This window comes from Molothrus aeneus, chromosome 1 (genome assembly GCF_037042795.1).
Source record: "Molothrus aeneus isolate 106 chromosome 1, BPBGC_Maene_1.0, whole genome shotgun sequence".
Lineage (NCBI taxonomy): Eukaryota > Metazoa > Chordata > Aves > Passeriformes > Icteridae > Molothrus > Molothrus aeneus.
This window is the reverse complement of record NC_089646.1, coordinates 64,386,466-64,398,510: the sequence shown is the minus strand read 5'-3', so window position 1 is coordinate 64,398,510 and position 12,045 is coordinate 64,386,466. Positions and strand designations below refer to the sequence as shown.

The window sequence follows — 12,045 nt, the reverse complement described above, 5'->3', positions numbered from 1 at the left end:
GAATACAGAACTCTTTCAGCAGGAGTCTGAGGCACTTTTTGTAGTTGTGAAATGAGGTATTAGTGCAAACCTGTTTGAAGGCCGAGCTCGGGTAATGCCTTTCTCTCTAGGACAAGCCCTGTTTCAGGTGCAGGTGACAGTCTTGGCCAAACCAGTGAGAGAGAAATGCTCCGTTGTGTGATCACCCTCAGCCTACCTTTGCTTTCTGTCCATCCCACTCTCTTGGAGGCAAGCATTCCTTCTTCGTTCTGTGGAGCATAAATCAAAATGCTTTTATTGCTGCCTTCTTTTCATTGATGTCAGGCCAGGATAAGGCGCATGATTTTCCTTTCACAATTGCCTTCTTGTTGCTCTCTGAGGAAGCGCACGTTGAAGTTCAGGAAGAGGTATTTTGTAGCATCTGTGTGGCCTTTATAATAATTTTATCAGCTCTATGTTACACTCAGAAAATCGTTGAGGTTGTTTTTAGCTTTTTCTGTATCACAGAGTACAGGAGCTCATTGTCAGAGTATTTGAGGGAACCTCTTTGGTGCCAAAAGATCCATATTAGGATATATTAAATTGTACCGCTATCCTTCTCCTTTCTTATTTTTTTCAGCATGTGGAGAAATAATGTCCCCATTTGTGTGCATGGAGAAGGTCCTGTGGTATATGCCAGGGAGTTATGTGGGCGCTGAGCTGAGCAGGCAGAGAGACTGACTCTCTCCTGCTTTGTATTTTGCACTGGGAGTGAACACAGGGGACCGAGCCTGCCCAGATTAAACACATGCCTTTTTTGTTTTGCTCTTCATTCAGCTGTCAGCATGCCATGTTCAGATGGCAGTGATCAGTCACAAATTGTCCCCTGACCATGCTCCTCAGCTCTCCTGAACCATTAGTTTTGTGGAGCTCTTCAACAAAGATGGCACTGGTTCGATTTCCCCACCCCCTGCCCTGGCTAATGGAAGAAGACTTTGTTTGTTTGTTTGTATTTTCCCCTCTAATCAACTGCATTAGATCCCAGAGCAACTTGTGTTAAATGGAAGTGAGGCTTTGATAATATGTGTGCTTGCTAGAGACAAGATTTTTTTTTCCCTACCCCCTGTATATGGATCCTTTCAATGGGGTGCCGCTATTGTGAATCAGAAGGAAAGTGCACAGGCTGCCAGGCACATAATAAAATTATTCTTTTGTTTCAGTATGTGTGTGTGAGCCTTTGTAAAGATGAGGTGGTGAGGACAGAGAAGGGAGACCTTCAGTGCAGAGGCACAGTGCAGAGCAGCACTGTGGTGAGACGTGGCCGTGCCAGGGCCACCGTGCCCCTTCTGCTCGGCTCTGGTGGGCACTGCCTGGGACTCACACTGTCACACTGCATGTCCCAGGAAAATGGGTGAAGCTTGTACAGCCATTCACTATGCTGCCTGTAAACCACATAAGGCAAAATATTAAAAAGCTGTAATGTTTCCAGTGCTTTCCCTAAACTTTTAAAAGAGTGATGGAAAAATGAACTGTGCCGATCCTGTCCTTCCTCACTGTGAGGCTATTTATTGTAAAGGATGTATAGTATAGTTAATTTCAGTATGGAGTACATAAGAGCTTGAACCAAAGCCTTAGATCCAAGCCCACCAGCAGCTTTGCAAAAGGAAGGATCCAGAGCTGAAGTCAGTGGTTCACACAGTTTCTAGCAGAGAGTGGTTTTAAGTTACTTCATGAAATGGGAGTCACCAGAAATTTTAAACTGAGGCTTTTAAACAAGTTTTTGACCTTTTCTCACCCATCATTCTCCTCTGCCCTAGAAGGTTATTGCAAAAGCACAGCAGCTATTTTCTCCTAGCCACTGTGGCCAGGACACACCAACTTATGGAAAGGAGAAAGGCCTCTGTGGTGGTGACTGTTACACAGCCAAATGCTTTTTTTTCTGAGTATTTTTTTCTTCTAAGGAGTTAGACCACTCTTCTGGATGGAGGTCTTTGAAATCACAGTGGAAGCTTTGGAAGTAGGATCCTGAAATTCCAAAGACATCAAGAAATGATTTATCACCCTGGCATGGAGCAAATCAGGCCACAGTGGCTGGACTGCCACCTCCTGAAAAGTCCTCTCTTGAGATACCATAGCTGAATTACAGACATGAAAAATTTCAGCATTGTAGACAAGAAATCCATAAGGCCCAAATTTTTCATTTCTTGCTAGATATGTGGTTCTGTTTTTATTCTCTCCCTTTTCTTTTGTCCTTGGACACAATATTTTAGGCCTTTTCAGTCTCTAGCTGTGCATGCACTAGAGAGGCATCTGGTTATGTGTTACTTTACACATCTGTTACGTACATCAGAGAGTCAAATCCAGCACCCAGAGACTTAATGTGTATTTGCAGTACTCCCTGTGGGACTCTGAATCCTTCATCCAATGAATTGCTTATGAAGATACAGTATTTCAATCTAGTGCATATATTACTGCAGTTTATTGCATATATATTGCACGTATATACGCTACAGTCTCCTTTGTATTTGGCAGAGAAAATCTGGTGTGGGAAAGATGAGAAGTGCAAGTGAACTGGGAAGTATTTAGGTATGGCAGTTAATTTGCTCCCTCCTGAAAACATCATATCTCTAGTTGGCTGCATGAGAAACAGTTTTCATCATGGCTTGAATATCTCTAAAAGGTGCCCCAACAGTGTTTGTGTATTTCAAACTTAACTTCAGGCTTGTTGGAGAGTGGGGAGAGGCCAAATACCTGAGGCAGAATTGGTAGCTGAGGCAAAGCTCAGGCTTTGCAGTTTTGTCTGGAGAATCTGTACTATTTGCAGGCTGTACAGGAAGCACGAGTGACATGGCTTGACCCCAAATGACAATCAAGTACTGTGCAGCTACTCACTCCCCATACCCCCACAGTGGGATGGGTAAGAGAATTGGGAAAAAAGTAGGTAAAACCCCTGTGGTGAGATAAGAACAGTTTAATTATACAACAACAGCAACAATAATAACAACAGTAGTGGTAATGATGATTATGATGATGTAATAAAAAGGGAGGCAACCAGAAGAGAAAGAGAAATAAAATGTGAGAAAGACAAGTGATACATAGCACAGTTGCTCACCAGCCACTGACTGATACCCAGCCTGTTCCCAAGCAGCCATCAGCCCCTCCAGGACAACTCCCCCAGCTGACAGATTGAGCAGGATGCTCTATTGTATGGAATATCCCTTTGGCCAGTTTGGGTCATGCTCCCTCCCAGCTTCTTGTGTACCTCCTTGCCGGCAGAACTGGGAAAATGGAAAGTCCTTGACTACTGAGCAACTAAAACATGAGTGTGTTATTAACATTATTCTCATGCTAAATCCAAGACCCACAAAACTTACAAGCTACTAGGAAGAAAATTAACTCCATCTCAGCTGAAACTGGTTAGCTGAACCAGCATTAGTTTGGGTTTCTGCTTTGCTTTTCCTTCTGATTGCTTGATCTGCAAGTGCATTAAGTTTGCCAAAAACATGTAACTTCTTAGATGGTCTTTTTTTATGATCCATGCAGAACCCAAATGTGGTAGATGTTATTCCTGCTTAGGGCTATTCATTAGTGTGCAGTGCATGCCAGTGAGCAGATGGACTTACCTGTTAATTTTTGGAATTTTTTTGTTTGCTGTGGTGGGACTGCCCTCTGTGCCGGCCATCCTTGGGTACAGCAGTCAACATGAGCATTGCTGATAAACTTGTATGCATGTTTTCTCCCCTTTTGCTGACCTGTAGTGGAGCAGCTGCTCACTGTCTGGGGAGGGGAATGGTAGCCATCACAATGGCACTGTATGCCAACCTCTGCTCTGGGAGCCCCTGGCTAGGCCACTGTTAAAACCTGCTGACCGGCTGTTACAGGGGGCTGGGTACCACAGGCATTAGTGCAGGGGAGCTGGGATGGGGGAGATTTTATTGAATCCAAGACAATATGAAAATGAAGATTTGGCAGAAGGCACACTACAGCAAGAGGGAGAGTGCAGAGTGAGCATCATGATTCCCTTCTGCTGGAGGGCTCAGCAGCTGGAGCTCATGTGGGAGCATTTTGCTGCTGAGCAGTGGTTCTTTGTGCCCTGATGGAGCCGTGGGTGTCAGGAGAAGGCATCCCAAGGGTTCACCAACCCCGTGGCCCACTCCCCCTCTGCAGTGGGGAGTCCTTTGGCAGCCCTCTCCTCCCCTGGCTCTCTGCAACGTGGCTGCTGTGGGCAGGGTGCTGCAGCTGCTTGTTTGAAATGATAATATTTTACGCTGTTACTGTGGAATACTGCAGTATTTTTTGTAATTGTGGGCTGCAGGCCAGTAATGTACAATAACATTTTGCTCTTCCTGTGCTGTTGCTACTGTAGGCATTTGTTCCAATTTGGGCTGCATTTGGAGGACTTTCTTTTTCTTTTTTTTTTTGTTTCTTTTTGTTGTTTCTAGACGCTACTTGTTATCTGTTGTGGATATTTTTGGAGTATTCATTTCTCCCACGTATGTCCATACAAATCTATCTGAGAAAGCACTTCAGAAAGTAGCAGTCTCTATTGAACAAGCAATTGTTGTGGCTTTCACAGAATTACATTTTTTTGAAAGTATGAGGCAAGAATGAGATGAAGATTGCTTTTTAAGTTTAAAAACCGTTATGGTTTTAAAAAATATGTGAAGCAGATAGAAAGTAAAGCCTTTCTTTGACTGATGGGGGGCATGTTTAGCACTGAAGTTCCCATCTGTACCAGGCTGTAGGTGATCGAAACCTCTGGGATGGCAGAATCTGGGAGGCAGAAGTTTTAATGATTCTCTGCAGCTTTGGTTTTAACTGTTAATTTAAAAAAAAAAAAAGAAAGAATTTTCAGAGGAAAGTAATCATAACTTGGAAGAGGGTCAGTAGTGTTCATGCCAATGATTGTTTATTAATGTGGTCATGGTTTGGAGATGAAACTTTTGTGAAAGGGAAATTCAAGTCCTAGACATCAGAGCTCATAACTAGTCAGCCTGCATGAAATTTGTTTCTTTCTGGAAGGTAGAGGTTGAGCCCAAAGGAAACGAAGAAGGTACAACACAAAGACTACAATTAATTTGTTTTCGGGAAAATTTGGAATTAAATAGAGTGTGCTATACAAAAAGGATTACACTTTTCTCACATGTAATTTTAGTGTCCTATTACTGTGCTGACTCACTAAATGACTTCAGTCTCAATCTGCATTTGGTTTAAATTACTTCAGAGGCCTGCATTTGTATGCTGCTCTGTAAAGTAATTCTCATCTGTAATCCAGATTTTTTTTCCTTTTGTTCGGCATTTCAACTGACTTGTCTCTTTTCATTTTCCAGGTCTGTGTTTTACTAACATTTGAAAGCAATCTCTCTGTGTGCCTGCTTGGGCCCTGCAATTGGCAAAAGTAATTTTTCAGCAACAGATAGAACAAGGAATGAATCATTGCTTTCTGCCTTTCCATTAAATTACCTAAACCACTACTCATAAATACTGCTTTATGTATGGTACAGCAGCATGATTATCTCACTGCATTGATGGAACAGTGCTGGAAGTGAATATAATTTTTCTTCTATTACATCTTTAATGAGCTTCAATTAAAAATAGTGTGTTGGCGTGCCAGAGTAGATGTGTTATTCTCAGAACTTTATTGAAGCTGTTTTGCCTGTTAGATTTGGTTGACATTGTGTTGTTCTGAAAATCCTGGTGGACATGATGTAGTTCTGAAAACCTTAAGAATTAAACAACAGAAAACCAGAAAAATCTGCTTTTCTAGGTGAAAGGTAACAGGACAGTAAAATCTGGTGACAGGAAAGATTCAGGTCTTTACTGAGTGGAAAAGCTTGCTTTTTGTCTGTCTTTAAGGGTGATTTTTTTAACATATAGTTAAAAAAAATTCACAAAGCAGTAGGTTTCTGCAGAGCTCCAGTTAAGTCCCTGATGATTTGACACCTGTGGCAGCAAGTCTGAGTCACAGATAGCAAAAAGCTGTGAAGCCTAATACTCTCAGTATTCAAAAACATACCTACGTAGGAGTTTAATTTCAAGTACCTTTTTTAGCTCTGGGTTCCCCCCCAACCCAACAAATTTTAAGAGTCATTCTTAGAATTTTGCAGAGAAAAATTTTCCCAGCACTTGTGGATTTCTGAAGTATTGACATCACTTAGAGATCAGAAAATAGCTCTGTCAATTTTAGCTTGACGGCATTCCATTCGCTGCTCCGAAAACCTGAGGAATTACAATGGATGAGTCAAAGTTTTCTTGGAATTTTCTTCCCTCCCCTCCCCCCTGCCTTGTGCAATTCTATGGCCATTTTTAGCATTAAGGGCAGCTCTCCAAAGAATGTCTGTGTGCTTGAACTGTGATTTCTTGAAAGTCCAGAACAAAATAGAGTTGTGTCAGATGACAAAACTCATTCTATGTTTCTACACATTTTTGTAGTATTATGTGAGTTTATTGAAGAATCCACGGCAACAGGCAGGAGATATCTGATAGAGAGGTATTGCATCCTCAGCAGCATGAAGATTTCACTATCATGCTGCTTCATTATGTTGTGATGAGTTTTTGCTTAATTATTTCTGTGTTTTATCAGCTGTTCTGAGAGAAGTAGCCTGACAGAACAAATTATCAGTGATTTGGAAGACTTGGACCATCTTGAAGCACTTGTTGAAAAAACAGCATCCTTCTGTCTTTGCTTCAGTTTGAAAACCAAGGATTATGTATTTAATGTATTTTAGCAGGATGCTGAGAGTGGAAATACTAAGGACAAAGAATTGTGGGGGTACTACTGTTACCTAAGTGATGTGGTATGTTTAAGATAAACAGTGTTGTCAGCTGTTCTTGGCAAAATCCCTGGGGTTACAATGAGTGAAATTTTAACTCTGAACGGGTTTGGGTTTTTTTAACTTGCGGAAGTGGCCTGTATCATGCATATTCTAATGTGTCAGAGTGAATGTGTGAAGTATGAAACTGCTGAAAAGAAATGTGTGGGGGAAGACAGGTTAAAGTGGTTGTAAATGGAAGATCTGTGTATTTTACTTCTGCACTAGATAAGTATTTTACTTAAAATTGGCCAGAAAAAACCAAAAAGGGACAAGAAAAAAATGCAAGTGTCCCCTTAAGAGCTGCTGTGTCAAATTTGAAGAATGATTTGAATTGAATCACTAAAGTGTGAAATGGAGGGATTTTATTTCTGCTTTAAATTATGCATCTCAAATTAACCTTAGCTGTGGAGTCTCTGCTGACGCCCCCGTAATGACACATTATTGGTACTAATGGCTTCTCTATGACTTGAGATACAAACAGACATCCTAGACAGAAACATTTCGGCTTTGAACTAAATAAGACACACGGTGAGCATTTCTACCTTGGGTTTTAGTTGCAAAGACCTGCTCGCCTGGTGCTCGTGAGCTCTTTTCAGTTTCCATGCACTGCTCCCCATCCTGGCAGGCAAGGGTAGCTGAATGAAAACCTGCTTCACAAGCTTTGAAGAACAGGAGAGCAAAAAATCTGGAGTGAATGTGAAGCCTGTCCAGACACTGAGCGCTGCAGGGAGCCAGAACAAAGATGGGGATGTGGGTAGTGGTCAGGGAGGGGGAACTTCCAGTAGATTATAATCTTGGGAGGAAAAGGCCCCAAGATTGTGAGGGAAATGGAGAAGAGATGCCAGAGCTTAAGGAGGAAGTTGCTAAATAAGGGAGGGGTGAGATTATAACATAAAATAAGCAGCAGAGGTTAGTCAACCCTTTATGTGCCTTCTGACGTAAAAAGGGAGTGTATCTGTGCAGCTCTGTGCACTCTCTTTTGAAGCTCATTATCATAATTTGAAAAATTCCACTCCTATGCAGAATCACTCATGGGCTTTGCAGCTTTCTTTGTGCTGTTGGCGTCTCTCCTGGGACAAGGATGGTAGTTACTACTTCAGTGCAGCTACTGGGTAGGCAGAGTGAGCGTGGCTGTGAATAAGTGAGACTGGCATTGCCTGGGGTGCTGGATACAGAAGGTGTACAGAATTTTACATGTCGATGAAAAAGGAGGAGGGGCTTGGCTAGGCAGGCCCAGAATTTAGACCCTGACATGTCTTCCCAAGGATATTCACTAGCTCATTGCTTCATCCTGGTTTTCTCAGTGGAATGTTAATATACATGATTGCCTCCCCTTCCAAGCTGCAGTGCTGGGAATTTGCTTGTTGGCTATGGCAGGAGCGATGGAGAGGTGCCTCTTTCCCCTGGCTCTTTTGTGTGGTGTGTTACAAGGCTGTGTGACATTATGTGACTTTCTCTATGGATCTGCTCTCAGCAGAGAGTGCTGTGGAGTAAGTAATCTTGTGGTATTGTGGATCCAAAGCAGGATGGCATTTGACTACTTAGAATCAAATACTAAAAAAAGTATCCAGAGGCTTTCTTTGTATTTCTGCAAGGAACCACATTCCTGAATTGGGTTCCAAGAATTAAAAAGAAAAAAAAATGTAGGTGTGCAATACATCACATTTACAAATGCATTAGAGATATTTATATGAATAATTAAAACACCATTTAGAATTGCCACAGTAATAAAACAAAATGTGTTTTGTCACTTTTCTGTTTCTTTTTGTTGATTGATCAATTTATTGATTTCCTCCATAACTTTAGAGTAGGTATCCTAACTATTACAGTAAATTAGCAAGACTGTGCTTTTTAATAACCTGTTGAAAGCATTAATGGAATGAAAAGAAGTCAGAATTTGGTAATAAAGATCTGAAACCAGAGACCTAGAACACATATCTAGTATTTTGCATCAATTAGTTTTGTAAAATATTAGAGGCTTTGTTTGTACTACCTGTTAATTAAAAAGAAAGAAGTATTTTATATTCATTATGAATAGCCTAATAGCACATCAGAAAAAAAGGGAAAAATTAGGCAACAAGCTACCTTTGTATTTGACTTTCTACTGTATTTATGGTTAACTTTAGGCTGGTTGGAGTCAGTGGGAACAGTGGGATGGAGGACAGAACTTCACTGTTAAAGAGACCACAGTCCTTCTGAATCCATTTGTGAAACAGTAGTAAACTTCTGAAACTCAGGTCTGGAAAACAGACAGGTGTTATCCAAGATACCAAGAATTAGGAATTATATTAACTTTCACACACATATGCACACAAAATATTTGTGCATTTCTTAGCTCAGCTTTCTTCTGGGTTATATCTTTGATTTTTCCTTACTATTTGCATTTAGTTTGTTAACCTGTTTTGACGTATTTTTTCCTACCTTCAAAAAAACCTGCTTTATGAATATGCTAGAATGTACACTTAACAAGAACCCTTAGCAATTTTTAAGTCAGTATTGTTCTGATCCCTTTTCAGGGCTGTGTTTCTCTGTTTTCCAGCTACAATGGACAATTTGTTGTAACACTTGGATTAGCATCATATGTTTTGTTTGGTACTGTTGTTCTAGCCAAGCTTCCAATATGTGTTTTCATATGCACTTTTGGGGGCAGTTTTGGATGCCATCAGAGGCTTGTGCTTCTGCCTCCCCATCCATTGGTGATGTCCAGACTTCAGTGAGGAGAAAGAGGTGATCTGGCAATAGTCACAGTCTGTTAGTCCAGGTTTTAGCTCTGGTTTGAGGGAATGGATACTGCTACAGGCTTCATTTGAGGTGCCTTACTCTGTTGCCCTAATACAAAGTAAGTGATAGAAACTGTCTGTTGCACAAGGGGATATAGAATATCTCAATATTAATGAAATATTGAGATATGAAATCATGCATGAAATCATTCCACTTACTGTTCTTGGTTGTCACACTGACAGTGACTATAAATGAAGGATATTAGAGGGAGAAAAAATCATATTATTTCAGTTAGTTTATTTTGTGCCTACCTGACAGCCCTCTGTCTATAGTAATTTACATGATTTCTTGGGATAGCCAGATTTTTCTTTATATGAGTGTGCCTCTTTCAGCTACAGGGGAAAGAGAATACTTAAATATCAGAAAATGTGTCTGTAAAGCCAGGAACAATTGTCTGCAACCTCAAGAAGATATCTAAGAGCATGGCATGTAACTGCTTTTTACTCATCTTTCAAAAGCAGCTCAGTTCCGGAATAACAGTGCTCTCTTGGGCTATATTTCAAGATGGTATGATTATTCTCAGACAGGAATTATAAGGATCGATAGCAAACCCAACACATCCTTTCTTTTCATGACAGATTCGCTGATTGCCACCAGAGCAGTAATAAGGCACTGGTCAGCATAAACACCAGAAGCAGTAATCATGGATTTTTGTCTCCATCTTAACATGTGTTTAAGGTTGCACAATGTGTTGTGATGGGTTTGCACCCACAGGTCATGAGGAAGGAGAATTGTTTGATCTGTTCACCTCCCCTTCTCTTTTGCTTTTATGCTTCCTCCTTGAGTTGGGGCCGGGCTGTTTGGTGTCTTTCCGGGGACAGAGCAGGGCAGAGAGAGCATGCCTAGCCAAAGAGATAAGAGAAAGGTCATTTTGAGATACCAGTGGTTTACATGCTGTGGGTTTTCTTTTCATGTCCTATTTAGGAAGTAGTAATGACCAAGATTTTCCGTGGGTGCGTGTCAGGAGCCCTTCTGCATTGGGGTTTTGGTGGAGCTGAGTGCAGGGTTGCTTTTCCTCAGTGGAAGGCCCTGTGCTTTTGCTGTGTTTTGGCAGCTTGACATGGCAGTGGCTAGATAACCTGTGTGTATGAGTTTCAGTTTTTATTTTTTTTGTTTTCTATGTGCCATCCTCAATTTACTGAAGCTCTGTGACTTTTTAACCTGCTGTCTATGGGCTGTTGTTTTACAAGCTCATTAAGGTGGTGAGGATAGTGATGGCAGCGATCCTGCCCCCCTCATGGGTGCTCATTAGATGGCTTCCTTGTGCTGACATAAGCGTTGTGTAGTCATGCTCTGAGCTGGGTCTGGGAAAGGATCCAAGTTAAAAATAATCCCTGAAAAAAAAAAAAGTTTCAGCAGGATCTGTTCCTGGATCTAGCTCGCCATCATTCTCACGCTGGCCTGGAAAGTGTGAGGGTTTGTACTGGCACAGAGGGAGGTGAGGAGGAGCAGCTGGGGCAAGGTGGTCAGGGGTGTACTGCTGGCAGCAGGTATGCTGCCTGCTTGTATGATGTCAGCCTGAGGAAATGGGGCTCTTGTGAGTGTGCTGCCTGTCTTTCCTTAAGTGCATTGGCCCAGTAACTTCCAAAGTTGTGAGGCAGTTTTGGCCAAATTTGCCTGAAAAGCAGTGTTGAAGGGGTGAAGGTCCCCTGAACTCAGCGATTTATGGTGTTTGGTAGGCAGACCCAGATCAACTGTCCCCAGTTGATGAAAAGTTGTCATCTGGGGCTCAAGCTGCTGACCTCGTCAGGCCTCCTGTTGTGGCACAGTCCCACTGTCCCAGTTTGGGTTGAATTGTGCCCGTTTTGCCGTGGGGCCGACTTGAATAGCTGATGGGAGGAGAACAAAGTGCTGTCTGCGAGTGGCTCTTCATTTCAAGGGGCAGGGATGGTTCATCTTGGGGATCCTGACTGCACAGGGAGCTGCATGTCCACTTGTGGGGTGGTTTTTAAATTTGGGGTTTCTTTAGGTTTGTTTTTTTTTTTTTAAATTCTGCCTAGGTATCAAAATTTCTGGAAGCTGGGATAGTTGGGAGGCAAGACTCCCTTCAGTTTTCTTAGTGTGGCCGACTGTTTAACCTTGAGGACAAACAAGTCTTTCTAGCTGCACCTCTGCATAGCTTTCCTTGACTACCTGGGAGCACCTTTGTGCCCTGCTCGGTTCAGGTTCTGCCCCCATAAGGCTGTGCTCCTCTTCCGTGGTTGTGCCTGGGTTTCACCTGCCCAGCCTGCCTTGCTGCACGGGCAGCCTTGCTGCACCACCGCTGAGGAGCTAAGATGAAGACACATTGTGGTTTCCTGCTGTTTTGCTTTGTAACCAGTCCACTGGTAAATATAGCTTGTGTGTGGTTATAAATTCATTCTCTCATTATGGGTGGTTGTTGTGCAATAATTATGTAGAAATTACAACTGAGAATTGTTGTGGATTTTTTTTGTTTTGTTTTGTTTATTTATTTCTTTTTGTGCTTGATATGCCCTGCAGTGAGAAGAAC

General features: G+C 42.0%; 1 protein-coding gene across 4 annotated transcripts in view; it reads left to right on the top strand.

The window, feature by feature from the left end:
• The window catches only part of ATXN1 (ataxin 1), a 215,886-nt gene that overhangs the window by 62,143 nt on the left and 141,698 nt on the right, over positions 1–12,045 (top strand). The window lies entirely within an intron of this gene.